The sequence below is a fragment of the Erinaceus europaeus genome, chromosome 18, assembly GCF_950295315.1.
Source record: "Erinaceus europaeus chromosome 18, mEriEur2.1, whole genome shotgun sequence".
NCBI lineage: Eukaryota > Metazoa > Chordata > Mammalia > Eulipotyphla > Erinaceidae > Erinaceus > Erinaceus europaeus.
Window position 1 is genome coordinate 53,931,413 of NC_080179.1, and position 6,220 is coordinate 53,937,632.

Genomic DNA, 6,220 nt, shown 5'->3' on the forward strand with positions numbered 1-6,220 from the left:
GCAAGTCTTCTGCATAATCTTTATGCTATTCCTCAGTCCAGGCTCTCTATTCTATTCCACTGGCCAGTGTGTCTGTCTCTGTTACTGCCAGGCAGTTTTGATTACAATGGCCCTATAATATACTTTGAGATCTAGGAGTGTGATACCTCCAGTCCTGCCCCCCCCCCCCCCAAGGTTGTTTGATGATTCTAGTTATTTTCTGATTCCAGATAAACTTTTGTAACTTTTGTTCTATTCTCTTTAAAAAAAAAATTGGTGGGACCTTGATGGAGATTGCATTAAATTTGTATATGGCTCTGGGTAGAATATTCATTTTTATGTTAAGTTTTCCAGTCCATGAAAATGGACTATCTTTCCAATTCACTGCATCTTTCTATTCTATTTGAATAGTGACTCATAGTTTTCAGTATACAAGTTTTTCATTAGGTTTATTCCTAGATATTTTATTGTTTTGCTGCTATAGTGAATGAGATTGATTGCTGGATTTCTTATTTTGACTTAGTATTTGCATAAAGGGATACCACAGACTTTGCCTTCACAGGTGAGCTATCTTGCAAGCCCTTCAACCATCTGTTAATTTGCCTAGGGAGCTTCTCCTCTAGAAAAGTATTCTAACATGGGAAACTGCTTATTAACTGTATGTTTTTTTAAAAGTTCATTGTTTACTTTCCTCTTTCTAAAAAAAATATGTAGTTATGTAGTGATTTTTAGGTAACAGGAAATCACTACCACAATTAATTTTCATATGCCAACAATGCCTGCTATAATAATTAGCAGCATCTTGCATACTCAATAATTATTTGGTATTCCTGGTAAATAGTAAACGAATTATTTAAATAAATAAAATCAAGGGGCAATAATTATCATAACAATAGATAGAAAAAATGTCGTCTATACAATGTTTACTTTATTAATATGTCCTTGCATTTAGTATATGTAATTAAAAATAATCTATAAGTCTAGATTTACAAATTAGTTCTGCAGTAAACAATATCCTAGATGCCCTTCCACTGTTGTGAGCTAACCACTCATACTCACGCATGATGCCTGAGGAGCTCAGACAGGACTTCCACAGGCTTGTAGACAGTTAGCATGTCAAGATTCTCAAACAGGTCCACATCCCTCACAGCCAGCATCAGCGGGGTCAAGCCATGTTGGTTCGGGAAATTAATATCCAAAAATTCCTCAGATGCCTTTAAAGACATGAAGCTTTTCTTTGGTTATATTTCTACTACATAACTATTTATATTAATCTTTGAATTTTCATTACTTAGACATATTCTTTTCTTTATTTTCCTATTCTTATTAGTGATATAATAATAGTTTATAAGATTATAAGATTACAGAGCAGTTCCACACTGCACCCAACACCAAAGTTCTATGACCTCCCTCTCCTCCCCATGATAATCACTATCATTCTCACAAAGTATGACTTTTTTCTTTTGAAAATTCATGTGTTTCAGTTCCCTACAGTCTACATATGAACACAATCATCCAATAAAATCAAAATTCTTATTTTGATTTCAATACATTCTTTCCCAATATTTATACTAGGAGAGAAATGATAAGCTGAAAATACACAGACCTGAAAGATAGGCTTGAGTTTAAATTTGGCAAGGGAGATACCATGACCATAAATTAAAACTTTTTAATTTGTCTACTCTCTCTTTTTTTAAAAAAAGATTTTATTATTCATGAAGACAGAAGGAGAGAGAGAGAGAGAGAGAAAGAAAGAAAGAAGGAAAGAAAGAAAGAACCAGACATCACTCTGGTATATGTGCTGCAAGGGATTGAACTCAGGATCTTATGCTTGAGAATCCAGTGTTTTATCCACTACATCACCTCCAAGACCACAGTTGTGTACTCTGATAAGGTTATAACAAAGACATTGCTTTAAAAAGGGATTAAAAACTCTCTCATAAAATAAACAGTGACTTTTTTCATTTGAGGCAAGTTATATCATACTAAAAAATTATTTAGTGTTTTTCTGAAATACATATTTAACTGAATGTCCTTTATTTCTCTATGGAAAGTCTGACAGCTCTAGTCACTGATTATCCAAGTTCTCAGCTGTAAAATAGAAATAATATTTACAGGGTTGTTTTGATTATTAGAAACAGAATATGAAAAGCACTGAGCAGAATATTTGACACATACTCAGAAACACACTGTGTTTTATAATAAGGCAGCTCATTTAACTATATAACCAAATGGAGATGGAGGATCAATGTTATTTGCTAATTTAATGAAAGTAAAACTTAATTTGCATAACTCAGTTCAATGCAACTACAGGAAGGCCAGATTACCCAAACTGCTTATTTTTTAGAACAAAGCAACTCAGTAATTTCTATCTCTATTTCACTATATGCCATGTCACTATAGTTAGTGTTTCTACTTCAGTTTCTCCAGAGACATACTACAGATAATGATATTACCTCAGAGGGGTGTTGTGGGAATTAATTAGGTTTTTTTTTTTTTTTTTAGTTTCTGAAAAAGAAATCACCTCATACATCAATGCTTACTATTAATTAGAACCAACTTGGAAGTTTTACGCTGAGAATAATCTTGCACTAGCAAATCTGTTCAGTACCCACTGATTAAGCTCTGGATCAAGGCTCCAGTTTTGCATAAGTTGGTGTCTAATCTTTTTTTTTTTTAATGTTTTATTTAAATTTTATCTTATTTGATAGAACAGAGAGAAATTAAGAGGGAGGGAGAAATAGACAGAAAGACACCTGCAGCTCTGCTTCACTACTTGTGAAGCATTCCCCCTGCGGATGGGGATGGGGGCTTGAACTCAGGTTCTTGTGCATGGTAATACGTGCACTTCACCAAGTGCAACACCACCCGGCCCCCAGTGGCTAATCTTTAGGAGTTAAAAACATGACTATGGAAACAGATACTGGATTACAAAAACAACTACTGAACTTACTATTGATATAAAATATATTATCCTTCAAAAAACTGCTAAGACTCACTTCATGATATATGGCAATTTTGCATCTTTTAATACAATAAACACAATTTAAAGTCTTTTGGATTTTGTTGTATATAGCCCTTGAATTCTATTTGTGTCTCTACTTTTTTTAAAAAAAATTGTTTATTTATTTTCCCTTTTGTTGTCCTTAATCTTTTATTGTTGTAGTTATTATTGTTGTTGTTACTGATGTCATTGTTGTTGGATAGGACAGAGAGAAATGGAGAGAGGAGGGGAAGTCAGAGAGGGGGAGAGAAAGATAGACACCTGCAGACCTGCTTCAAGACTTGTGAAGCGACTCCCCTACAGGTGGGAAGCCAGGGGCTTGAACTAGGATCCTTATGATGGTCCATGCGCTTTGTGTGCGCTTACCCCTCTGCACTACCGCCCAACTCCCTCTGTTTGTGTCTCTACTATAAAAGACTGAAGAAGACTGTTTCCTAACAGCAACTGATTTTTTTTTTTTCAGTTAGAAGGTCATGTGATAGTATGTCTAAAAGTAAAAGCTCAGGATAGGAGTGACTTAAATTATCACATTAAGATAATTAACGGGGAGTCGGGCGGTAGGCAGCGGGTTAAGTGCACGTAGTGCCAAATGCAAGAACCAGCATAAAGATCTGGGTCAAGCTCCCCACCTGCAGGGGAGTCACTTCACAAGCGGTGAAACAGGTCTGCAGGTGTCTATCTTTCTCTCCCCCTCTCTGTCTTCCCCTCCTCTCTCCATTTCTTTCTGTCCTATCCAACAATGACAACAATAATAACTATAACAATAAAACAACAAGGGCAACAAAAGGGAATAAATAAATATTTAAAAAAAGATAATGTTCTTGATTGTGTGTATATATATATATATATATATATGGCTTTTTTTGGTTTCTTTATTTTGGAAAAGAGAATTTATGGGTAGAATAAACAAGAACAACAATATTCTAAGATGACAGCATCATAAACACTTCTTTGTTCACAACTAAATATCACGCAAAGCATAAGCTCTCCAATTTCATTGTCAGGATAAAGATAATAACTGTAACTGGTCCGGGGGGAGCCAAACAGCAATTGTACAAATGGCAGTGATGTCAAGGGAGCACCTCTGAGCAAGCTGACAGTAGTTCTCTTGGGGCATCTGTGGACAGATCATTTCCCTGGGGTGCTACAAGACTTCTTCTAGGATCCAGCTGGAGGAAGGTGAAAATAGGCTGCTACTGTGTTCTTTTATTTTACTGTCATCCCCCCCCCTTTCCACTAGCCTATCTGTTATTTTTTTATTCCTGCCTAAATTTTTTGGCACTGCATTTGAGAAGAACTTAAATTTTCTTTAAAAGGGGTCATATGGAGTGTGCCCTTCTTACTTCTACCCACTTACCCACCCAAAGGCAGAAGCAAACATAAGTTTAACTGACCAGCAAGTGTTGAAGTTGTTCCAGATCCCCTTGCCATGAACTCTGTAGAAGTTGCATTTGGGGAGTCTGGATGCCACTGATGGCCAAAAGCTGTCTTTGCACCTCACCATTAGCCACATGGACGGCAGTTTGATTGCTGTAATTGCAAAGTGTTATATCTGCCCCCCTTTCCAGAAGAAATCCAACAACCTGCAACATCAAAACATTCATATTTAGTATTTTTTAAATTCCAACAGTGTCCTATAGGCTGGATAGAAAACTTATTTAGCTATGTCTCTGATTCATGATATAAGGAGAATAAATGGAACAACAACAACAAAAAAAAAAAAACACTTGATTTGGATACAAATAATGCTCTTTTAAAAAATTGGGAAATAAAACATTCCATAGTATTGATAATTTGGGGATACTTTTTTTTTTTAGTAACTAGAGTTCTTTGAGTATTTTCTGTGGCAGAGCTAGGACCCCATGTATATGTGATTTCACTGTTCTGATCTGCCTTTCATTCAGATAGAGACAGAGAGAGAGAGAGAGATCACATCACTAGAGCTACCTGCAGTGCCTTACCATCTCCCATGTATTGCTGAGACATGCACCCTACCTGGTGAGTTATCTCTCTGACGCTGTCTATGGATGTTTTCAGTTAAACTGGCACAAAACACTGTAGTTTTACTGATGTCATCTATAATTTAAAATATAGCCACCCCCCAAATTCAGGCTAATAGGTGCTTGAATATTGCAAGTAAATTTTGCAAGTATTCTTGAGGAAAGACTGTCTTAAAATGGTAGGTATGATTTATTCAGCGAATATGGATTAAGTGATTAGTGTACATCCAGAACTATCCTGGCACTGAAACATCAATAATAAACAAGAAAAGTGACCACTCTCTAGAAAGCATTCACACTCTAGTGAGAAAGAAACAGGTAAAAAGGAAATTGTGACACAGCATGCCATCATAGGGTAAAAAGAGAAGGTTGAGGAAGCATTTGTAAAAACCTACTGGGCTGGAGGGAGGGTAGATAGCATAATGGTTATGCAAACAGACTGTCATGCCTGAGGCTCTGAAGTCCCAGGTTCAATCCCTTGCACCACCATAAGCCAGAGCTGAATAGTCCTCTGTTAAAAAAAAAAAAAAAAAAAAGAAGAGAGAAAAGAAAAGAAAAGAAAAAGGAAAAACCTACTGGACTAGAGAGACAGCATAAGGGTTATGCAAAAGACTTTCATGTTTGAGATTCAAAAATCTCAGCTTCAATCCCCAGCACCACCATAAACCAGAGCTGAGCAGTGCTCTAGTTAAAAACAAGCAAACAAATAATCACAGAAAAGAAAAGCCTGGGGTCGGGCTGTGGCGCAGCGGGTTAAGTGCATGTGGTGCCAAGCGCAAGGACCAGCATAAAGATCCTGCTTTGAGCCCCCAGCTCCCCACCTGCAGGGGAGTTGCTTCATAGGCAGTGAAGCAGGTCTGCAGGTGTCTATCTTTCTCTCCCCCTCTCTGTCTTCCCCTCCTCTCTCCATTTCTCTCTGTCCTATCCAACAACAATCACATCATCAACAACAACAACAATAATAACCACAACAATGATGAAACAACAAGAGCAACAAAAGGGGGGAGGATGGCCAGTGGATTCATGGTGCAGGCACCAAGCCCCAGCTTAACCCTGGAGGGAAAAAAAAAAAAAAGAAAGAAAGAAAGAAAAAGAAAAGAAAAGCCTACTAAGCTCTCCTGGAGAGTGCAGGAAGATTATTTGGAGGAAGTAAGATCTAAACTGACAACTGAGGAAACAGATACAGCTAACAAGGAACAGATTAAGAGAAAATTTGTTTCAAGCTAAAGATAGAATA